A 25,847-nucleotide genomic window follows, 5' to 3' on the forward strand; every position below is an offset into this window, starting at 1 on the left:
CAAAGGTAAAATGTTTGTTTTGTCTGAAGGTTGGAAGTACCAGTCCATGACAGTTTGGCTCAGTAGCTTTGGGCCTGTGCCAGGGCAGCACATCATGGAGGGTGTGCATGGCAGAGCAAACCACTCCCCTCACAGTCCAGGGACAAAAGGGATGGAGGAGGGACCAGGATCCTATCATCCACATCAGGGGGATGCCCCTAAAGACCCCCACTGGTCTTTAAAATTCTGCTACCTTCAAATGGTGCTGCCCTGAGGCCCAAGCCCACAACACATGGGCCTTTGGTTGCCTTCAGCTTCTGAACTACAGCAGAAGGTCAATGCTGAACATAGTTTTCTTTGTTGTTGTGGTTTATTTTTATTTTTTGTTGCTGTTCTAATTATCAACAAGCCTTTGTTGCATATTCCTACATAATGGGCTGGAAATACTAATGTGAATGGGCTCCTTTCCTCAGGAATTTTGTCACTGGCTGGGCCCAATCCAGGTTTTGTAAGGAATAGGTGGTGAGGCGCATCCTGTCTGGAATACCCCTAGTGCAGAAGGAGACGCCCCAGGCTGGCCCTCCTAAATGCATTTGATGCTTACATTATACATCAAATACAAAAATGCCTCTTTTTTTTCCCCGTCCTTCACAACACACATACACAAAATCCTGCTACAATTCGATTTACAGAGTAATACTTTTACCGAAGAAAAATATCAATCAGAAGACAGAAGCAGCTGTTTTCTGTGACAGCTGTATTTTTCATTGTAAATTAATTAAATGGCACCTTGTGGGTCCATCCCTGACAGACGGATTCTCTCTCTGCGTCTTGGTGGGGAAAATAGGAGCTGGTTCTGGGTCAAGGAGGTAAATGCCTAGTATGGGTGTGCGGGACCCAGTAATGGTTTCTGAACTTCCGGCCACTCTCTGGGTAACTACAGACTTGGACTTGAGTGAGAGACAGTGGGAAGGAACCCTGGGGCACTTGTGGAAGGAGGCCAGTGAGGTGCACTGAGGACTCAGAGGGTGTACACGGCCACATTCTGTCAGGCTCACAGCAAGGTGTTTGTCAAGTAGCCTGGAACCCTGCACGGCTGTGTCCCTGATCTGCTCACTAGGGAAATGAGACTAACTCACAAGAAGCAACTCAAGGACAATGTGTATTTGCAACAATAACATTTGTGATATCGCCTGTGGAGTGTGTCAGAATCATCTCTGGTAATTTTTAAAAGTAACAAATATCCAGGTTCCATCTCAGACTGATTGAGTCAGTGAGTCATCTTGCCTTCACCCTCAGTCCCCCAGTCCCCATAGAGGGATAGAAATGCATGACAAGAAAACCAGGCACAGTTGGAAAAGACTGTCTTGAGACATACCCTTTTTAAAAATTTGGTACCAGGGATTGAACTCGGGGTACTCAACCACTGAGCCACACCCCTAGCCCTATTTTGTATTTTATTTAGAGACAGGGTGTCACTGAGTTGCTTAGTGCCTCACTTTTGCTGAGGCTGGCTTTGAACTTCTGATCCTCCTGCCTCAGTTTCCCAAGCTGCTTGGATCACAAATGTGTGCCACTCCGCCTGGCTGAGCCATACTCTTTATACACACACACACACACACACACACACACACACACACATACCTAAGTGACAAATTAGAGGACAATATAGAGGGACTATCTGAGTTAGATTTCTTTCATTCTTCTTGAAAATAGCAAGACATAACAAAAGGAAGATTATCTCATTAATCCACATTCTGAAAACTCAATCCCACTTGATGACGAAGAGTAGCTCCTGATCTTAGATGTCACCAATTCAAGTCTTGAACATTGGTGGAGATATATATATATATATATATATATATATATATATATATATATATATATATATATATATATATATATATGTATATATATATATATATATATATATATATATATATGTATATATATATATTTGTTGTTGTTGTTGTTCTGGGAATTGAACCAGTACACTGAGTCACATCCCCAGTCCTTCACATCCCCAGTCCTTTTTGTTTTTATTTTGAGACAGAGTCTCACTGAGTTGCTTAGGCTCTGGGCATTGCTAAGTTGCTGAGGCTGGCCTCAAACTCCTGATCCTTCTTCCTCAGCCCCCTAAGCCACTGGGATGACAGGCAAGTGGCACCACATGCAGTTTAAGGCATATTTTCAAATGTGGGAAGCTAGATTGTAAGGCTTTGGAAGACAGCAAACAAAGGCAATGTCTCTGCCAGCTATGTGCCACTCAATCCAAAAGGCAGCGTTAGTGACAGTCTCTTAACGCAGAGTGATGAGGAAAAAGTGCTGGTGGGGGAGCAGATGGGGTCAGGATAGATTAGAAGCAGGTGGGGTCAGGAGATACTAGGCTTGTTGTTCCTGCTCTTCACGGCTATTTGACCTTGGGCAAGTCAGTTTCTTTCTCTGGGCTTTGATTTCCTGACCTGAGAAATAGGGTGACCTGAAGTGGTGACTTCTGACATCTCCCATAGCAGGGGCTCTGCAGGTGTCAAAGTGAGGTGGAATTTCCACTCCAGTGCCCTTTTTTTCTTTCAAAAAAAAATTTTTTTAGTTGTCAATGGACATTTATTTTATTTTATTTATATGTGGTGCTGAGAATTGAACCCAGGGCCTTGCCACATGCTACCACATGCTAGGCAAGAGCTCTACCACTGAGCTAGGACCCCAGCCCTCCAGTGCTCATTTTTAATCATGCACAAGCCACAGGACAAGTGGCACCTAGTTAATTTGTTTCTGTCTTCTTCTCCTTTCTTCTGTGTTAGGATCTGTATGTCTAACAGCCTTCTGGTCTACCTCCTGCCTCTCTGGCTTTCAATGCATTGCACAGAGTGGTGAGAATCAATGTGTCATGAATGGAGAGACAGCAGTGATTGGACACTTCCAGCTCTAAAATGTCTGAGATATACAACTTCTTAAGACAATGTCTGTGGGGAGACATTGCCATATTAACCATGTTGCCAAACTCATTCTAATTTACACAGCCCTTTCAGAAATGATATGGGACATGATATCATCTGAGCTTCTCAGCCATTCTATGAATCAGCCATGTTGGATTGCTTTCTAATTTTTGGAGACTGCATTTCAGACCTAGGACTGTTCAAGTGACCAAGTTGCAGGTTTATTGTTGGTAGGACAATGGTGCCTAAGCACCAGCCAGGTATGCAATTTTACCTCCTCTCTTCATTTGCTTCCTGTGTGTATCAACATTGACAATTTGTATTAACATAATGAACAATTATGTAAAATTGTGGATGTGTAACCGACATGATTCTGCAATCTGCATTTGGGGTAAAATTGGGGGTTCATAACCCACTTCAATCTAATGTATGAAATATGATATGTCAAGAGCTTTGTACTGTTGTGAACAACCAATAAAAACAAACAAACAAACAAAAAAAACATAATGAACATGGTGTTTCCATTGTTCAGCTACTTCATGTTAACTATAAATGATACATTGAGAAAATAATATGTTAAAGTACATTTTAATTTTACCAACTGCATTTTATTGCTGAAAAATTTGGTCTCAGAGAGATTAAATTATTTGTCCAACTTTAGGAAAATAGTACATGATGTACTTATTTTAAATTTTCCTAACTCCTTTAGTACCTTGGAAATTGTATAAATAGTTTCTTTTTTCTTTTTTTACTTAGTTTTTTATTCCAAAATCATACAATTCTGGAGAGAATTATTTATAAAAGTGACAAATTAGACAACAATAAAGAGGGACTGCCTGATTTATATTTCTTTCATTCTTCTTAGAAGTAGCAAGACATAACAAGAAAAAGATTATCTCATTAATCCAACATTCTGAAAATTCAATTCCACTTGATGACAACGAGTGGCACCTGATCTTAGATGTCACCAAGTCAAGTCTTGACCACTGGTGAATTTCTGAGCTGGGTCCCAGTGTCCCCCCACACAGGGTGCCAAATGATTTCAATCTTCTATTCTGAAATTCACATAAACACTGATTGTTAAAAAAGTTATTGATCTGAATTGTGTGATGCTTAATTCCAATGTGTTTGGTTTATAAAAATAAGCCAGGCATGGAAATTACTCCGTTCTATCTTAGGCTCTGACACATTTTTCCCCCTTGTCTCTACTGGTTAATCTGAAATTCTTTTTTGGTTTCTTCTTGTTGTATTTCTTTCCAACCTTTCCTAAAATATGTTACTAAACAAGTTAGATGTTCTGTAATAATTTGGCATAGTATTGTACCAATATGTGTTCATGATCTGTCCCTTCTGCATTATGCATTATGATAAATTGTCATATGAAATAATTTATTCAAATCCAATATAAATTGTGATACAGACTCATAATATAGTATGAGTCTTAGTTTACATGTGAGAAAAAGTACTTTAAGATTACTACTAATAATGATAGACTTAAGAAATTAACTGTGAACTCATTTCTGATAACTACAGAAGTAGTACTTTTTTATACTCTATACCTGAAATCTGCCTTATAATACATATTCTTAGGCTTTTCAAAAAAACAATTGATGAACCTATTTTATTACTAGTTGAGAGTCAGTGAAGTGGCAGTTGTCATGTATCTAATCTTCTCAGTGGCATAGAAGAACTATAGACTTTGGTACAACTGAAAAATAGAAAACATTCTATAATGGTTTGTCAGTTTTGAAAAGAAACCTCTGCTCAGCTGTGGTCCCTCATACTTTTACATTTAATCTAGGGTTCTCTTTATGAGTTGCTGCTCTTGCTTGGAGAATTATTTTTTCTGTTCTTTGTTCTACTTAAAGATGTATTTTATCGAGTCTCTAAATTTGAAAAAAAATACAAAGAAGAAAAAATCATTTATACGTTATGATTTATTGTCAAAATGGTTTTGGTGGTGAGTGGGGATTCACTCCAGTTTATGAATAATATATTTACACTATTAAGTCTCCCAGTGAATTCATAAGATTGATGTTCAAATGAGAGACTCTAAGTAAGATGAATTGCTACCACATAAAGGTAGTCAATCTTTATCAGCTTCCATTCACAATGAGCCAGAATGGCTGAGAAAGGCCTTGAGAGGTTTCCAACTGGCGATTTCTGCTATATTCTGCAGCTCCTTTGGACAGGAGAGATTGAGCAGCAGACCCAAATGTTGCAATAACTGGAGGAGGCCCTGCAGTGTTGTGGTGGGACTGATGCAGAAAGGGAGGGGACGTTGGGGGTGACTGAAGGGATGGGATGTCAGCGCCTGAGTGTTTCATTCACTGCACTAAGTGGCTTCAGATGGGTATTAGAGGAACAGCTGTGGGTGAAGCCAGGAAGCATAAGTTTTCCTAAGAGTGACGTTTGTAGCTAGAAATTACAGCTTTCTGGTTTCTCTCTTCAGGTTCTATTGATTTGATGCCTACTGTGACCCAGACATTGCTATGTGTATTTGGATACATCAGAGAACAGAACAGACTAAATCTTTGTCCTCAGAGAACTTACATGCTACTGGGAAGGAGAAAGAAGGCTATTTATAAACAAGTATTTAGGGAGTCAGAGGAAGAAAATAACTATGGAGAAAAATAAAGCAAGGTGAGGGGAATGGAGAGCATGTGCCAGGCAGACACAGACCCAGGGGAGATTTGTTTTTCCATTTTAATTGACTAGGAAGGACCTCCTTGATGAAAGGCTGAATGAGGAGAACATGCAGGAAGTGAAGGAGGGAGCTCTGAGTGAGGGCAGTTCAGGTAATGGAACAACACGTACACACACACACACACACAGAAACATGCACACACGCGTGCGTACACACCAACATGCACACATATTTTTGCATGTTACTGGGGATTGAACCCAGGGCCCATCAGATCAGTCCTTGTGCAGGTGTAGGGTAGAAGAGGCTGGGCCTATTTGAGACGAGTGGAATGAGAGAAGCATCAGAAGTAATGCCCGACAGATATCTGAAAAAACGTTCAACATCACTAGCCATTAGAGAAACGCAGATTAAAACGACACTGAGATTCCATCTCACTCCTGTCAGAATGGCAATGTTCAAGAATACAAATAAAAATGAAGATTGGTGAGGATGTGGGGGGAAAAGGTAAACCCATGCATTGCTGGTGGGACTGAAGATTGGTGCAAACACTCTGGAAATGCGGTATGGAGATTCATCAGAAAACTTGGAATGGAACTCACCATTTGACCTAGTTAGTTGTCCCACTCCTCTGTTTATACTCAAAGGACGTAAAATCAGCATACTACAGTGATGCAGTCACATCAATGGTGATAGTAGCTCAATTCACAATCACTAAACTATGGAATCAGCCTAGGTGCCCTTTAACAGATGAATAGATAAAGAAAATGTGGTAAATATACACAATGGAATATTACTCAGCCGTATGGCATTTGTGGTAAATGGATGGAACTGGAGACTATCATGCTAGTGAAATAAGGCAAGCCTACAAAACCAAAGGCGGAATGCTCTCTCTGGTATGAGGGTGCTAACTCACACTAAGCTGGTAGGGAGAATAGAAAAACTTTACATTAGACAAAGAGGAATGAAGGGAAGGGAGGAGAATGTGAATAGGAAAGGTAGTAGAATGAAAAGGACATTACTTTTCTATGTGCATATGTCAATACACGACCCATATAAGGCCTCATCATGTACAGCCAGAACAATGGGAAGTTGTACCCCATATATGTATAATACGTTAAAATATATTCTACTGCCATGCATAACTAATAAGAGCAGATTTTTAAAACGTGGTACCCAGGGGGACTTCAGTGCATGTGTGTCCAGGATACTTGGTAGAGCATGATGGGAAGAAGGAGGGGAAGCTCAGGACAGCCACGGGCTGACAGTCACAGATTGTGCAGGGAAGCCCTTCTATGAGCTGGGCTTCCAGGGGACCTGCAGTGTCCGACTCTTATGATCTGTCTCATTAAGATCTTCTGTCTCATTCCTGCTTTGTTTCTAAGTAAACAAAACTACATCAAAGAAATGCCCACCAAGCACCCGTTTTCTGTTTTCAGATCCTGAGACACCTAGCCTCACCAAAGACAGAACTTATTGCAGGTCCTTCCTCCCAGGATTGTCTTCTGGACCCAGAGGTTAAGCCTTGCACTTGGCTGTTGAGCCTCCCTGAAGCCTGAACAAGATTCCCTCAGCTTTCCTCCGGCTCCAGTGTCTCTCCTCCCTCCTCTGAATTGGTCAGCACTCAGGGATGTTCTTGTCTGCAGCCTGCCCTGCCACATCTTAGGAACTTCTCTGTGCTGCCTCCAGGGTCATCTCTTGTCCCATCTCTTCCTGGCCTTGAGGGTGATCATAGGGTAGAAATAAGACAGCCTTTTCCCTCCGGGAAAATTTGGAGAAATAGCACCTGGCTAACTCCAGGGCACAGATCATCAGAGGAGCAAAGGAAGTGCCGTGTGCAGTTAGTGGAGGAGACCCTTTTGCTAAATAAAGGAACACCGACTCGAGAAGGCAGTGGCCTTTGGTGTGGGCCTGGGAGGGTGAGTGGCATTGCCATAGACACGGGGGCTGGGCTGGGAAAGGTGGGCCAGGTCAAGGGAGCTGCTTGTGCAGAGGCACATGTATTGGAATGTGCTGGTGTTTCAGGAGCCCTGAGTGGCCCCTTTCTAAGTAGCACTGGACAAGAGGGGAAGCAGCAGCTCACAAGATGACCCAGAGTAGAGCAGAGAGCATACACTTTAGCTCAAGGCAACGAAGGGCCACCTAAACATGTTTACCATGGTAGGAGTTGGGTGCTCCTTGTGACCGGTGTGTTTCAAGGGGATTGTTCTTCCAGACATATCCCTGAGTGGCTTGAAGTGCATACTTCTAAAATGGTCAGCTTTAGTCACGCCCTACAGGGGGACTCGGGCAGGGGAGGGGGGGGGCTGAAAACCCAACGATGCAGATTTGACATCCCTTGGTGTCTATTCTGTCAGAGATTCACCTAAGTGCTTTATAGAGAGTTTATTGTATCATGTTCTTACAAGGGGGGCATCAATGTGGTACTACTCTGGTTTTAATATTTCCAATAAGGGAACTTTCTGGCATAAGGGAAGAGCAAGGGAAGAATGTTAGGATCATCAGGGCTGAAAGGGCATAGAGGAATGCGGACTTTCTCATTAAATGGAGAACAAGGGAACCCACAGAGGACAGGTGACCTCTTCAGAGTCCCCAGGCGAGTTAGCACAGGTAGTGGAGCTGGGGCGAGTGACTGGTCCTCTGGCTCTAGGCTCTGAAGTGATCTCCCAGCAGATGACTGCCGAGTAAACCCATGGCTCAGGCAGGGTGAGGGGCACAACCTCTTGTCCAATTATTCATAGATCCAAGTCACAGACACGCTTCTTTCTGGACTCTGAGAGGCCCCCAGAAACCGCCACTCTCAAGAACGATGGACATGTGACCACTAGCACTAAATTCATATGGGTTATTCATTCCCCAGTTCCTCGTCATGACCTTTTAAAATTAGAATGGGCCCAAGTGGGAGGGCATTTGAAGAGCACTCCACCTTTCCACCAAAAAGTCTGTGAGAACTGCTCAGGCCCGACACTTCTCCCAGAAGAAAATTCTGGGTTGCACGGGCACAAGGAGTTAATGGGGTAACAAAGAAAAAAAAAATAAAGGCGGAGGGCAGAATGTGTGGGTACAGCAGGTGAGTTTCAGTCAGTTTTAAATTTGCAGCTGGCACCGGCCTCTTTCTAGCTCATGAATTTCAATTCCTGCCTTTCCTCCATGACTCGGTGCGAAGGCCAAGCTCACCCACATGTCTGGTCCTGCCTGATGGTTAGTGACGAGTTTACATAACCCAGTCACATGCCACCCTCTACTCTGGTGGCTTTCCTTCTGTTTCTGTGTGTGTTTGCATCTGAACCTGCTGTTCCTGGGAATCCCTCCTGAACTACTCCAATCTGCTCTGAGCACACCTCTTATTCTGGGTTTTCCTCAGTGCTTGGTAATGGGTGACGCATTTTTCTGGAAGCCTGGGTGGCTCTTCCAGTCTGTGTGTGCTGCTAAGGAGAGTAAAGTGAGGTCATGGAACACCTGCGCTCGGTTCAGCTCCCCACTCCCTGGGCACATCCCTGCTTCCTCTTCTGTGAGCTTCCTCACACACCAAGAGGCGGAGGTGGTGTCCAGAATCCCTTCCACACCTAAAAGGCAAGGGCTTACGTTCTCGGTAGATTACCATCCTCAGTGTATGCAATGGCTTCCTGCATCTCCTGGAGTCTGTGCTGTACCCTGAGCTACACACAAGATGACCCAGCAGATCAAAACTTCTACCCAAAGCACAGGCTTCAGAACAGGTTTCAGCTCTCTGTTAACTTTCTGCATGATCTTGGATGAGGCTCTTCAGTGCACATAGTCTCAATTCCTTCACATATGAGTTAGTGACAAGAACATTTTGCTCAAAGCATGGGGAGGATTAAATAAGATAAAATGTAATTGTGCAGCATGTGTGATAAGTTTGAAGAAACACTGAGTTCCAGCCACACAAAGGGGACATTCTGGACTTGTTACAAGTGAGGGTTTATCCAGGTGGATTTGGCATAATTGGACTCTATTCTCAGAAATATGGGGCTCCTCTGTTAAAGAGATAGATTATAACACATTTGAACAGCAAGGCTGCTGCTGAGTTTGCAATCAAGGGCATCCTGGAGAATCCATAATTAACTCAGTGTTTAGTAGAATCACATTCGTACTTTGGAATATTTAGCACAAGGACATGTACAGCTCTACTTGCAGTTCCAAGATTAAGAAAAAAGTCAATGCCCTCATAAACAGATCTATAGTCATTGTGATGTTTTCAATAAACTATAATGAAATTTATTATTATTTCACGTATAAGACTAAATGGATTTGCAGAAGGATAAGGATCAGCTTAGCTCATCTCCCTTCTGTGAAATTGCCCATTCAGACCTGCCCACTGTAATATATTCAGGAGTGATTTGCAGCAAATTAGCTCAAGTGACTTAACATTACAACCTTCTGCTAAAGACACTTTCCTAATGGCCTGTTTCCTGCTGGGCCTTCAAAGACTTCTTTTGTTTTTGTTCTTGAACTTAAGAAGGACTGAAGACAGTATAAAGTAGGCCAATGACATGTAATGAAATTGATAAGGAATGTGCAGAAAAGGTGTTTCAGGGCCAGACAATTAAAGCTGGGGCGTGCTTAGAGTCAGGTAGAACAAAGCAGCACAGACCAAAGGTATTTCCCTCCACAGACTTTGCCCTCCACTTATGGATTGAGCACTTCCTGGGTGTTAGAAATGGAGTCTTTGTGGAACCTAGAGTGTATTTAGGATGCCCCTGGTCCCGCCAGAGTCCAAGGACAAGCACAGTGGCCAGTGTGCACCTGTAGAGTGTGAAGCTGAGAAGGTGTATTTGTTTTCTGTGACTGGAAACTACCACCCACCTAGTGGTTTAAAACAAAGCAACTGCTAGGCATGGTGGCGCACACCTGTGATCCCAGCGGTTTGGGAGGCTGAGGCAGGAGGATCATGAGTTCAAAGCCAGCTTCAGCAACTTAGTGAGGATCTAAGTAACTCAATGAGACCCTGTCTCTAAATAAAATATAAAAAAGAGCTGGGGATGTGGTCAGTGGTTAAGTGCCTCTGGGTTCAATCCCAAGTACCTGCTCAAAATAAAATTAAAATAAATAAAGCAACTTATTATCATGCAGCTCTATAGGTCAGAAATTGATCACAGGTCTCCCAAGGATAAAACTAAGGTGTCGACATGGCTGCATTCCTTCTGGCCCATGCCTTCATCTTCACCTGGGGATTTCCCTGTATATGTTTGTGTCCAAAATTCCCCATTTTATAAGGACAAGTAGTCATATTGGATTAGTGACCCATCTTATTCCATCACAATCTCATTTCAACTTCATCTGATAAGGCCACACTGAGCTACTGGGGGTTAAGACATCAGCACAGCAACTTTAGGAAAACAAGACTCAATCTATATTAGGAACCTTGTGATTACTCTGGGCTCCTCCGGTAACCCAGGGTAGAGATCCTTAGTTTAGTCTCATTCACAAGGTGAAATATTTACAGGTTCCATGGATTAAGAGGAGAGTATCTTTGTGGGGCTGTTGTTCTGTCCACTACCAGAGACTTCTGGGATCCTGTATTGAAGACTTGAAGGATGAGGGGGACTTATCAGTTGGTAGGAGTTTGGGGTGAAGGGCTCTACAGATGGAAAGAACTGCAGCCCTTGGATACTGTGGCAAACATTGGTGCATTCAGCCATGGATCAGCTAGAAAGTCATCATGCTCAGGCTGCACTTGACTCTGGGCCACCTGGTCAACTGCCCTTCCCATCTTACTCCAGAAGTCCATGATCCCAAGATCTGCGATCCTCTTAACCACCCTCCCATTCCTTTTCATTCTACTGCAAGTGGCAGCAAACCACAGTTGCTGTCCAAACCCTGCTTGCTGTCTGCCCTCCTCACTTTCTCTTGGAACGCAGCCACGTCCATTTGTTTATCTATTGTCTTTGTGGCTTTCATGACACAACAGCACAGCTGAGCAGCTAGAGGAGAGACGGGGTGGGTTTGAGAGCTAAAATATCGGCTGCCTGACTTTTTATAGAAAATGTTTCCCAAATCCTGATCTATCTGCTTTGCCAGATTATTGTCCTCCTGACTTTAGAGGGGCCCAGGATTCAATTTTTATTTCTTTTCTACTCACATTCTTTAAGTGCTCTTCACTAGGCCCCTAGTGTTAACTGCCACGTCCTTGCTGATGACGCTCGATGTTACATGACCAATTCTGACCCTACCCTGTGAGCTCCGGAGACAGGTACCCAAAAGTGTTCTCGACGTCTCCAATTGGATAATTAATAGATGTCCCCAATTAACGTTTCCACAAAGGTCCCTCGTTGCACCACTGCAACACATGTGCCCACGTCTGGAGCTTTGTGCTGTCATTATCCCTCTTCATGGACACTTCACGCTCTGCATCTTTGCATGTTTGACTCTACTGTCATCATGACCTCAGTTTAAGTGTCACCCCCTCAGAAAGTTCTCCTACAACCATTGCTAAATCACCTCCCCATAGCCCTCCCTTGTGTATTTCACTTTTAACACTCTGAAGACATCATATTTTATTATTGCTTACTATTTTTCTACAAAATTCACTCTTCCCATTCCCTTGGGATGCAAGTTATAGGATGGCCAGGACTTGTTCTTGATGAGCAAAGATTTCTTGGAATAGGCAATGATGGAGCTGCTCAGGTGATCTCCCAATCTTCAAGGAGAAGGGAAGGTTGACCCTAGAGGAGAGGAGATCTTATGTGAAGGTACAAGAATATGAAATAGAAATAGAGGGAAAGATTCTGGAAGAGAGCTCTCAAGAACTGTTGAGCAATAGCTGCCACTTACATTATGTTTATCTGTGTATACTCAAATCCTTCCCTTTTTGACCTTGGTGTACAAGGTCCCTGCCTTGCTCTGATTTTAGAGTCATTCTTTGCTCCTCTTCTCATTCTGATTCTCTGCATGGTGAGATGTATCTGTGCAATCCATTAGGAAAATGAGAAACATCCATCTGGACCCTGGGCTTTCCCTTCTAGACTACATTTTGGGTAATTGTACTTTAGATTTTCTGCCCAAATGGCCCAAGTTTGATTCTTCTTTGGTAAAACTCTTCCCAAGGTCCATTCTCCCAAGGTAGAGCATGCCAAGGGAACAGGATTCCTTAGACCAACTATTGTCCAGGAGATGGTGACTTGCTGAGGGTATGGACTGGCCTGGAGCTGGGACACTGGAGTGTCCACATACATGCTTCTCAGGCCCTTCTGGGTGCAGGTCAGGGTCAAGTGGAAAGAGTTGTAGGCAGCAAGTACTTGGGAATTTGGGCTGGCATTCCTTGCCCACTCACATTCCAAAGGCAACTCTAAGACTTAAGTTCCACAGTGCCTATGATATCATTGCATAGTTCTCTTTGTCAAGGCAGGAGCACGGGACACATTTAACAGGTCATTGTCTTGATTTAAAACTTTTAGATGTGCACTCCTTTTATCTGTACTCTTATACTGAACCTAGAAAATGTTAGGGGTGGTCCCTGCCTTTGGCATGTGGCCTGGCATAGAGTAATTCTAAAAGGCAACATTTACTGGATGCTCATAGTGATAGCAGACGGTCCTCTAAGCCCTTTATATGTATTAGCTCATTTAATCCTTGCAACAATGGACACCAAGTAAATTGTATTGAGTGTTTCCAGGAAAACGGAGACCTAAAATAGGATCCCAACATCTCTTGGTGTTGGTCCACACTTTCAGCTAGGATTCATCACAGTCCTGCCTGTTTATTTCCATGTCCTGTTTTGTGTCAGAGGTGAATTTACTCTGCTTCCTCTGTGATGAGCATCTAAATTGGTTTTAATGTTTTTTTTTTTTTTTCCCCAATGTTCAAGCAAATCCTGCCTTGGCCTACAGGAATAACTAAAAATGACATTTTAGAATGCTTGTGGCAGAATATAGTCCCCAGAAATGTTCATGTCCTAGACCCTAGAACCTAGGAATAGGTAATTTGGTCTGCCAAAAGAAATTTACAGATGTGATTAAGGACCTTGAGACAGGGAGATGATCTTGGATTATCCAAGCAGGTGCAACCCAGTCACAGGGTCTTTATAAGTGCGAAGAAGGAGAGTGAGAGTTGGAAAAGTAGACTCAGGGAAATATAAGTTGGAACCTTGCAATTGCCGTGTGAGGCCAGGAGCCAAGGAGCACAGGCATTTCCTTAGAATCTGAGAAAGGCAGGAACTGGTCTCCCTTAGAGCCTGCAGGAGAACAGTCTCTGGTGACTTCCTTTCAGCCCAGTGAGGTCCACTGAAGACTTCTGACCTCCAAAATGTAATGTCATGACCTTCTGATGTTTTAAGCCACAATACTTACAGCTATTTCTTGCATTAACAATAGAAATCAATATGCTAGATATTTTTATTTTCAGTTTCATTGAGACAACCAAATTATAGAATAAATAGCCCTGTGTTAGAAAACCAAACAGCTGGTTGGTTCCAATTGACTTATTAAAAACAAAGCAGGTAACCGTGGGCAAGCCACCTCATCCTTCTCAGCCCATTCCTGAGAAAGATGGCACAATTTCATCACCTTGCTCAGAACAGGCTTGGGATCATTAAACACCCTAACACCTAAGGTTGCTCTGTGAATTGTGCCCTACAGATTATATTTTCTACATTTAAGGTATCTTTTTCCATGCTTTGCTCTAGTTTGCTGCTGATTTCCAGAAAGCACTCTCCCCAGATGAGCTCCCCCCAATATTAAGGTCTTCAGGGAATTTTCTTTTCCCATTCAACAAGTTACTCATTTTTGCCAGAATGCCAAAAATGGGATTGAAATTATTTTCAAGTCATTTGTACGTTTTCTCAAATTCATCTCAAGATTTATAGTTCAAAAATAATACATTTGAATCACTCCATTGTTTCTATATAAATGACACATAACTGTGAGAAACAAAACACTTTTCTGAATTGCATGCATCTAATTAAAACCATCACAAACTGTCTCACTCAATCACACTGTTTCAGTAACATCTTTCCATATATTTCTTTATTCATTCACTCTAGCATATGTCCATGAGTATTTTTTAATTTAAATTAAGTTTTTAACCATACATTGAAACACAAAATTGTTCATATTTGTTGGGTACCATATGCTGTTCAATACATGTATACGTTGTATAACGTTTAATCTAGGTTAAACATATGTATCTCCTCAAACATTTATCACTTCTTTCTGGTGAAAGCATCCCAAACCACCTCTTAGAGTTTCCTGAAATGTGCAGTACCGATTGTCATCTAAGTCACCCTGTTATAGCAGAGCACCAGAACTTCTCACTCCCATGTAACTAGAATAGAGGACCTTGATCAATCTTCCCCCCTCATTTTCCCTCCGCTGTGGTCCCCAGCCTCTGGTAACCATGGCACTGCTCTTGACTTGTATGAACTCAACATTGATAGTGTCTACATGCCAGTGATGTGGTGAGACTCATGGGGCACTTTTTATGCCTGAATAGTATTCCATTGTGTATATGTGCCCCAAATTCCTTATCCAGTCCTGAATTGATAGACACTTTGGTTGTTTCCATTTCTTGAAGATTGCAAATAGTGTTGCAGTAAACGTGGGTGTGCACATGTGTCTTACACAGACTGATTTCTTTCCAAGATATACCCAGGAGTGGAAATGCTAGGTCATGTGGTAGTTCTATTTTTAATTTCCTGGACATTTTCCCACAATGGCTGTAACAACTGACATTCTCACCAGAAAGAAGTGATAAATGTTTGAGGAGATACATATGTTTAACCTAGATTAAACAGTATACAACCTATACATGTATATACACTGTGCAGGGGTTTCTTTACCTCACATCCTCCCCAGTGGTTGTTAACTTTTGTTTTTTGAATCATAGCTACTCTTACTTGGGTGAATTGGTATCTCGAGGTGCCTTTGAATTGCATTACTCTGGTGATTATTAAGGTGAGGATGTTTTCATATGCATGTTGACCATTTCTGTGTCTTCTTTAGGGAAATGTCTATTCAGGCCCCTAATTTATGTCAATGTCTTGTTATTTGGATGATTAAAGCTTCGTAGTATATTTTGAAGGCATGCAGCATAATGTCTCTACTTTTGGCTCAAGATTGCTTTAGCTTCTCAAGGATTTTTTGTGATTCCATACTAATATTAGAATTTTTGTTTTGGATTTCGTGAATAATGTTAATGGAGTTTGTATAAGAATTGCATTTAATGTGTAGACTGGCATTCAATCTATAGAGTGCTTTGGTGGTATGAACATTTTTAAGAATATCAGTTCTTCCAATCCATGAAAATGAGTTGTCTTTCTATTTTTGATGTGTCCTCTTCAATTTCTTTTATCAATGTTTTATAATTTTTACTGTAAATATCTTTCACTTTTGGGCTAAATTTATTCTGAGGAATCTTTTTGCAGCTATTATAAATGTGATTGCTTTCTTGATTACTGTTGCAGGTAATTGACTATTGGCATATAACAATGCTACTGATTTTTGAATTATTTTCTACTTTAACTTTCCTGAATTTGTTTATTAGTGTTAACAGGTTTTCGGTAGAGTATTTGGAGTATTCTATATATAAGATCATGCCATTTTCAAACAGTGACCAATTGAGGCTTTTATCTAATGTGCATGTTGTCCTTTATTCTTTCTCTTGCTTTGACTAAGACTTTCAGTACTACGTTAAATAAAAGTGGTGAAAGTGAATATCTTTGTCCTGTTTCAGATCTTAGCTAGGTTTCAAATTTTCTTCATTTAGTACGATGTTAGCTATTTTCTTATATGACCTTTGCTATGAAGAGGTACTTCTCTTATATACCAAATTTTCTGGGACTTTATCATGAAGGATGCTGAATTTTATCAAATCACTTTTCCGTGTTTATTAAGAGGATTGTAAGATTTTAGTCCTTCATTTTGTTGATAGACTTTACGTATTTATTGATTTGCATATAATGAATCTTTCTGGTGTCCTGGTGAATATCAGTTGATCATGGAAAATAATCTTTTCAATGAACTGTTGGATTAAGTTTGCTATTTTGTTGACGATTTTTGCATAGGCATTCTTTAAGGATATTATCTATAGCTTTCTTTTATTATTGTTGTGTCTGGGCCTGGTTTTGGCTATCAGGGTAAGGCTAGCTTCATAAAACGGTTTTGGAAAAATTCCATCCTCTTCAATTTTGGGGGACATTGTAAGAAGATTTAGTATCGGTTCTTCTTTAAACGTTTGGCAGAACTCGGCAGTGAAGCCATCTGGCCCTGGGCTTTTCTTTGATGGGAGACTTTTTATTACTGATTCAATCACATTGCCTATCACAGGCCTGTTCAGGTTTTCTCTATATACATGACTCAAACTTGGTAGAATGCAATTTCACTTCTCTACTTTCAGTACCCATGTTTTCATGCAATATGAATTCGACGCGTTTCAAACGGCTTCGTGTGTTAACACGTGTGTATGTTCAAAATCTTTGTATGGACTTAGAGTATCCTATTTTCTTGATAGACCATGATTTTCTTAACTAGACTCCTAAAAGATGACCATTTAGTCCTCTGTATTCCAAACACACTGTAATCGAGTCCACTGCATGTATTTTCAATGTTAGTGTTTTATAGGACTTCTGCTCAGTATGCACGGTATGGCTGGGCCACTTGTTGAACTACACAATATTTGTACCAACCTCTCCAGGATTAACCAGTCTGTAGTGGTTGGTAGGGACCAGTATGTGTGTGTCTCCTGTCTCCGCTTCCTTGGATGCCTAGGCCTGAACCCAGGACCTCTCAGACCATCTCTGCTCAGAACTTGAAGATAAAAGCTTGGCTCACCAGAGTCCCCATATGGAGTTCTGTGGCAAGTCCCTTCCACCCTGTGATTGGCCACAGCACTCTCTGAATGTTTCAGTGTACAATCTGCCCTCTGTGGCCTTCAAGTTAGATTAAAAAGGTCTTCATGTTACTCATTTTGATACATTTTGCAAAAGTTATTTTTAGAAAAATCACTTTTACTTGAGCATTTCTAAGCTCCAAGGTTGAGAAGAGTTTTTGAGTATATTCAACCAACATCAGATATTGTCCATCTTTAATTTTGTGAATTTTACTGGGGAAACAGATCTCACTTTTTGTTTTATGTGATTAATTTGATAATTGACAAGTTGAACACCTTTTTATGTTTATTGATCTTTTTGTAGAGAAACATTCTGCATGCATGTGGTTTTTTTTCTCTCTTTTTGGATTACATAGACATTGAAAGTTTTCTCTCTCTTTCAATTCAGGATTATTGAAATATAATTATTTTAACAACTTTATTGACATAAAATTCATGTGTCATGTGATTCACCAGTAAAGTACACAGTTCAGTGGATTGTAGAACATTCAGAGAATTATGCAACCATTGCCACAATCTAATTTTAGGACATTTCCCTCGCTCCAAAGAAAAACGCAATGTCCATCAAAAGTCATTTTCCATTATCTTCCCCTTCTGTATACCCTGGCAATCATTAATCTGCTTTCTATGTAAGTATGAATATATCATGTAAGTATTGTATGTGTTCTATTACAACTAGCTATATTAACTACTTAGAGTGTATGTTTTTCATTGTTTATGCGTGTCTTGGCCTGTATCCAGACTTTATTTCTCTTTATTTCTGAGTAATATCCACTGTATTAAATGTGATATATTTAATTTATCCACTTATCAATTGATAAGAATTTGGGTTGTTTGTACTTTTGGGCCAGTATGGATCATTCTCTTATTAATATTCCTATACAAATATTTGAGCTGATATATTTTCACTTATCTTGGATAAATAACCAGCAATAAAGCTGTTGAGTCATATGTCAACTGTTTAACATTTTAAGGAAGTGCCAAACATTTTTTCCAAAGTTATGGCTGCGTCATTTTTTATTCCAATCAGCAATATGAGGAGTCAATTTTTTTCACCTTCTCACCGACATGTTGTTGTCTATTTGTTTGAAATTTGCCATCCTCGTGGGTATATCCCCTGGTGGCTTTTATTTGCATTTCCTTAATGTCTAATGACAGTAATCATCTTTCTATATGTTTATTATTCATTTGTGTATCCTTTGAAAAATATCTATTCCTATTTTTTATGTATTCAGAATACCACTTTTATCAGATATACGATTTGTAAATATTTGATCTCTTTCTATGGGTATCTTCACATTCTAGTTGGTGTCCTTTGCTTAAAAAGCTTTTAATTCTAATGAAGTCAAAATTGGATATTTTCTGTGTGAAGATTATGACAGCTGACAGACATAGCTGACATACAGGAAAATTCACCACCCTTTAGTGTAAAGTTCCGTAGGCTTTAAGAAGCACAGACTTTCACATATGCACCACAGTGAAATAGACACAGGCAGTTCTTGCCTCTCAGGATGTTCTCTGGACTATTTCTGCTCTATTTATGGACCCAAATTGTTGCTTTTGCAAGAAAACCAAATAAAATAGACAATAGAATAGCCAACTTGTTTTTAGTTTTAGTCAATAGAATTCTATTGAAGTGGTCTTTATATGCAAGCTTATACTTTAAAATGTTTTTGTTATTACCAGAGTTAAGATTCCTGATTTCTTTACCTTTGCTCATAGTTTCAAGATTTTTTTTTGTCATTCAGTTTAGGTGGTATTACTTTATGCTATGTATGTTTTCCATAAAGATCTTAGCATTCTACACAGACATGCAAGTATGCTGACCTTAAAGTCCTAAATAAAACATACAAAATGTTGATACAAATTAGGTAAAACTTAATAGGGGCAAAGAAATTCCAAATGTGTGAAGATGGCAGTTTTTCAACTTTCTAAAATAATTGAGAGACTGTTTTCTTTGGATGAAACCTTGCATAGAAGCTCAATATTCAAACACACGAAAGACGAGTTTCTCTTTTGAATCCCGAGTGGAAACCTTGCCCTCATCTCTCTGCCCCTGAGGAGCATAGTTTGAGGATCAGCAACCTGAACTACCCTGATGTAACTAATGTCAGAAGCAGTTGTCAGACCCTGGTCATAGTGGTCAGTTTCAGGATGAGGAAGAGGGAGAAACTCAGGCACAACTAGCCGAATCCCAGGGCTCTGATCCTGGTCAATGGGTTCCTGTTCTGCGTTTCAGTGCATTGATCTGCACAGGGGAAATGAGAGCACGTGGGAAAATGACCACTGTCTAGCACTTGGTAAGAATAGTTTGAAATTCTTCCAGAAGGTGTATGTAGAATCAGAGTGACTAAATAAAGAAGCAGAGGGAAGAAATTCTGAAAGCAAGGTCAACACGGGCTTAGATGGCTTTTCAAAGTGTTCCAGGTATATTTTCCTGTTTTGTCTGAGAAATTAAAGAACAGGATTCCTCCCAGCATGGTGCTCTGTGCTGGTGATCACACATGCTCATTGTCCTCCGGTCACAAGGCTACTGTCCAGCACTCCTCTCTTTTGCTTTCAACTCTTTCCTTGAGGCACAGAAATGAATACCAGAGGGGCCAGTGTTGGGGATTGCCTGGAGTCAATTTGTGTTAACTAAACTTTCAAGTCCAAGATTACAAATAGTGATGAATTTCAAAGTCAGAGTTTCTAATGTGCTATTTTTTAAATAGTGTACATTTGCTTAATTTCTGCTCACTTTTCTATGACATTAGAAATTTTTGCAAAGGATATATAGGGACTTTGCTGTTGTGGTATGTATTTGTTCTTTCAGTGTGTTAGAGACAAAGGGGGCCTCTGTGTGGCAGTTTACCACCATCATCGTTGCCTTTGGGGAATATTTCCTGTCTTGCTTCATCTGAGATGGACTCCTGCCTGGCTCTCCAGGTAACCTCCACGGAATTCTGCCCAATTTACCCTTTGTGCACTTACACACCCTATGGATTCACACATGTCCACTGGGATCCCATTAGGATTAAATAACGTCTGCACAGCTGCTCCAACTTGCTTCTCTAAAAGGCTGCACATGTACATGAGTTCTCAGAAGGCACCTGGGACTCACTCAAAATAGCAACTGCTCCAAGCCTCAAGTTAAATTTTATTAAACTGACCCTTCTGTATTTGGTTTGGATCTTGGTTTTATTTTGTTATTTTATTTTCTGTGTCTTTATTATTACCACCTCAAGGCTTGTTACCCTCTCCCCAAGGGTCATCACCTTGATTGCTTCAGTTAGGTATACCTCTGTGTTTCTTCCCAGATGTTGTGTGGTGAGCCAGCTGATATGTGGGTCAGGTTCCAGACATGACCTCCTGGGATTCTGCATTCCAGGCCTCACAGGGAGGCAACAACCATGTTAGCAGGGCTGTGTTCTTATCTGAAAGCTCACTGGGAGAAGAACCTTCTTCCGAGCTCACTCAGGTTCCTGGAAGAATTAATTTCCTTGAGGCTTTATAAGTGAAAGCCCAGCTTTTGCCTGCTGGAGGCCAACCTCCAATAGCAACCCCCCAGTTCCTTGACCTTGGTGTGGGGGTTTCCTCAGTGTGGACACTCCCACTGTTAAGTCAGCATGGATAGGTTTCTACTTCACAAAGGACAGGGTTCCTCTCTTAAGATTTTTAAGTCAGGCTGGCCCAGGATACGTTCACTTTGTGCTAATTGCAAATCATTTGGACCTTAATTACATTGGTGAACTTCCTTTACCGTACCCTATTATAGAAAATTGACTTGTAGAGACAAGTCACGGGAACCTCCCACACTCAGGGACAGGTTTTATAAAGCGCATCAACGTGGGATGTGATCACTGGGTGTCACCTTCAGTTCATCTGCCCCCAATATAGCAATCACCTTGTAGAGGGGGATGATTCAGGTGTAAGTAGCTATAATGTAAAGAATCAAAGAGGATATCGAAGAAATAAAATTCTAAGAAAGACAATGTCTACTCTGGAGAAGTTTGAAATGGAGGATGCTGAACTGAAAAGATCAGGGAAGAGAGCAGAAACTGAATTTCACGGTCAAAAGTTATCAAGGGAAAATAGAGTATTAAAGTTGCCAATGAAGGCTCCTGGGATCAGCTCCTGAGCACAGGTGCCTAGCTTTGCACACTGCTCTTGAACTTTGTGTGTGTGTGTATGTGTGTGTGTATGTGTGCATGTGTGTTTGCAGGGAGAATATCAACTATTTTTAATTGGCTCTCATCTGAAGAGATTATGCCAAGCACTACCCTAGTCACTCAAACCCATTCTGTCCTTTCATGCATCTCTGGGAGAAGTTGGGAAAGCCCAGTGCTTTGTGAAATGAAGAGCTGACAATGACAAAGTGGAACTGTGCCTGTCACTCTTCTCATTAGGTGGCCCTTTCAACCCTCTCTTGATGCTGTTCTTGCCTTTTGCCTCAAAGCTTCACATATCTGGTCTCCAACCCAGCACCAAGGTCTTCTTGCAGGAAGGTGTGTAGCATCTGTCACTGAACTGCCACTCCTAGGGGATTGAGGACAATGAAGGAATATGCGCATTTGGGGCCCAATGACTTTGGCATTGAACCACCACTAGGGATTCAACCTTGTTCCTGAATCCTCGCCTGAGCATGTGCAGAAGGGAGTTGCCCATGGAGAGTCAGGCCCAGCTGGGACCAGGCAGGGATTAAAATCTATGAAAAAGTATTTAGGTGTCGTTTAATGACCCAATTGATGATGTGGAGGCCTCCTAGGAGGGAAGCATGTAGAATTTTATCAAAATAGGTAGGAAGAAGTCAGAGAACCGGAATTCAGTGGCTGGAAAGCCTGAGAGGGTGGCATGTTATCAGGGATATTTGGCATGGGCATGGGGTTATAAAAGACGTAGAAAAAATTCAGCCAGAATTTATTGAGTTTTCATTGTGCATCAAGTGATGTTTTAAAATGCCCTATACTAATTAATCTACTTATTCCTCATAACTATCTCATAAATTATATTTATATCCATTTTACAGATAAAAATCTGTGCCAGGGAGTGCGGAATAACTTGGCCTAGACTAGTGGAGCAGAAAGCAACACATCTGCTGTCTCCACAGCTCAGTAATGTGCTGTGCATCCTCTCAGCCTGCCGTCTCCGTCTCCATATCGGCCACCTCCTTCAGGAGAGATGTGAAATCTGGCAGCAGGTGGGCAGAGACAGAGGCAGGCAGGCAGCTGGCATGTGGAAGGCCTGGCAGAGGGTTCTGCTAGGTGACTGGATCCAGAGGAAGAATGCTCATCCCTGGGGAGGTGGAAAGATCACCAGGATTCACAAGACCACTCAGGATCAGGCGTGGACCAGATGCTCAGTAACCTCCTCTCCCTCTTGATCTGAACATCTTCTTGGAAAGCAAAGGAGGGAACTGAACTTGAATTTATTCACTCGGAAAGTTGTCAGAATGAAAATGTAGTCACTCTTGTCAAAAACTTGACAAAATAGAGCTAGAAGGTCCTAAAGGAGGGACCCCCATGCACACACTCCAATTAATAAAAACTATTTCAACGACTCTCTGAACTTCATGCCTTGCACCAAGTTCACTGCAACCTTATGCTAACAGGACTCCTGTGAGGATGTCCGCCCAGCAACCGCCTCCTCGGCTCTGGTCTCACACCACCCTGTTATTGACCCTTGCAGAGAAGGATAATTGTTCCCAAGCAAGTTTTATAAGCTTCCTCAGTTTCCCTGTGAAAACCCTTGTTTTCCTTTGCCTCCACATTTATGCCTATGATCCATCAGAGCACAGTTCCAGGTGGCAATTTTCTGTTCCTTCCCAAATAAAGTCAAATTTTTAATGAGGGAAACATTTCTCTTTGTGGTTACTTGTGTTGACTTGATTTGTCCTAAAGATCTTGTGCTAAATAAGAAAAATCTAGAAGAGTTTTAATGGACAATTGTTATTCCTACCTTAAATGACCATGGGAAATGATGGGAGTTTAGCTCAGTTATACTAAATTTACTATAGTAAATTAAAAAAATGTACATTTTTTTTCTTAATGTCTCTGAGTTGTAGTGTGCAAAGCAGAACATACGGTACAATATAGCCCGTGAAACAAATGTGCTTTGTAAAACTTCTCCCATGTTTGCTTGAATTTCTGGGTTGATGGCTTTAGCAAGGGACCCCCAGAGAAGGAAGTAGACTGGGGCCCTGTGGGGAGAAGAGGATCAGTCACAGAGAGGATCACAATGGAAGCTGTCCAGAGAGACTAGAGTCACATATCATCATCAGGACAGTGAGTTTGGCTGGTGAATGATACAGGGAAGAAGAAAGAAACCAACCTAGTCTGTGCTCCCAATTTCACATGCTGTTATAGTTCACCCTTCCAGCACCCAGAAGGTAAGTTATTATCCTTGGCTTATGCCAAGGGAAATTGGAGCTCAGGATTACACATCTTTCCTAATTTACAAATCTCCTAATTGCAGACCTTAAATTGGATTCCGAGTCTTTAAGACTTTTATTCTCTGCTCTAGTACCTATGCCATGTGAAAAGTTTCAAAAATCGGACTGCACTTATTTTGGTAGGTCTGATTCTTAACTCTAGTCAAAGCCTCTTCTAATTGCTGTGTCAGTTAGCTCCAAATAGCCAAAATGTTTGATAGGAAGGATAAGAAGACAGTCATTATAGCAAAGGGAGAGTAGATACTCTGGTGTCCATTTGAAATAATTTAGTTAAGACTGTTTCTAAACCTACTACCAATAATTTAAGGATGTACATTTTATTTTCATTTAAACTATCTTATTAAAATATTTTAATTTCATTAAATACATCTTAATTTGGCTCAGTTCAATTCAATTAACAAAACCTCCCTCCTGGTAAAAAGCTTTATAGCCCAGGGTTCTAGAGACCTGGAGTTATATTGGTCCTGGGTCCTATCCTGTCTCCAAGGAGTTCACAGTCAACTATCAGGGTGACAGGCAGGTTTCACAATTCTTAATTATATCATCTTCATGGGGTTATCAGGGAAAATATATCTTTAAAAAAATCTTCATTAATTTATTAAAAACAACTTGCTAAATAGGTTTTCTTAGCATGTCATTATTTAAAGAGTGCTTTGCTTGACATTTCTACTGCAGCATTTAGTTGTAAACTTTGAAGATGATTCAGCAATGTAAAATAGTATTTACCCATATTTTTATTCCAGAGCAATCAGTGTATCTGAGAAAATATGCTGTTGGTTTTTCAAAATCTTTAAATCAAAGAAACATCCACGATGACATGTTGAAAGTAATTGTGCTAAATGAATAAATTGTAAAACTAGCTTCTATCACAAACTAGCACGTTTTTTTCAGTAAGATTTTAAAAATAATCTTGAAAACTAGTTTTTCTGTATTCATCAATGTTATTTTAAGCTGTTGATTGGTGATTATTTAAGATACCTTCTTACAAATAATTTATAAAGAGCTACATAGGATTATAAAAATACAATCTTTGAATAAACATCACTTGCAATATATAATGGTGATAAGTTAAAAATTTTTTAGCTGGATTGAATTTTGAAATTTAACATAATTCTTAAGATCAAATGAAGTTGATTTGAGGCTCAATAGAAATTTCTCAATAGAAATTTTTCTCAAATAATGAGAAAAGTCGAGACTTAAAAATCATTGACACAAAGTTCAGTTGTAACATCCCAGCTTGATGGAATGATTTGACATAGTTTGTAACAAGTTAACACAGCAGCCCAGTCAATGATGGCAGTCGGACTCTCAGCAGCGGTTTCAGCCAAGGTGAATCTAAATACGCCTCTCATCTCCATGATTAACCAGACAGTTCAAGTTGCCTAACAATAAGAAGCACTCTGCTCCAATCACCTTACCTAATCTTGCCGTTGCTGTGTCACTAGAGAATGAACAATCAACATTTTCATTATTTTCAGAGATGAGCTTTTCTGTGGTAATTTCTCCACGGCAATTTTAATAAGTTCCAAATAGAAATTCAATTTATTAAAAGCTCATCCTTTTTAAAATTTCTTCATTTTCAGTTTAATTGGAACTTCAACATGAATCTGAGAGGAGAAAAAAAAAGAATTAAAAAAAATCTCTTAAATGCAGTGTGTCCTACTGTCCAGCATGCAGGTGTGGCTTTCCCTTGTCCCTGGACAGCTGGTTCTGGTGGTTCTTGGTCCTTCTGGGAACTCGTCCCACCCCATTGAGATAAAACTCCCATACTGGTCCAGGAGCAAACTCCAATGTGTGCGAATCCTTTTAAAGGTGAAATACATTTTTGTCTAGTGATATGAAATTAGATTACTTTTGTCCTCATATTGCTTGAATACGCATAAACATAAAACTAGTTCTGAACTCATTTCTCTTAAGTCACAGCACTCTGAAGTCAAAACAAATTTACCAACCAACTAAAACCAAACAACTACAAAAGCAAAAATAATTTAAATTGTCAGGAGTAATTCATTTT

The 25,847-nt window shown here is 40.7% G+C and overlaps 1 long non-coding RNA gene across 3 annotated transcripts in view; it reads right to left on the bottom strand.

Annotated features, from left to right (window-relative positions):
• Window positions 1-23,925: 23,925 nt before the first annotated feature.
• Window positions 23,926-25,847, bottom strand: part of LOC308632561 — a 35,034-nt gene continuing 33,112 nt past the window's right edge. For all 3 annotated transcript variants that reach the window (XR_014018583.1, XR_014018584.1, XR_014018585.1), the window contains one exon: window positions 23,926-25,440. This is a non-coding gene — a long non-coding RNA (uncharacterized lncRNA). The remainder of the gene's footprint in view (window positions 25,441-25,847) is intronic.

The sequence above is a fragment of the Spermophilus citellus genome (assembly GCF_964194105.1).
Source record: "Spermophilus citellus genome assembly, chromosome: 13".
NCBI classification, from domain to species: Eukaryota; Metazoa; Chordata; class Mammalia; order Rodentia; family Sciuridae; genus Spermophilus; species Spermophilus citellus.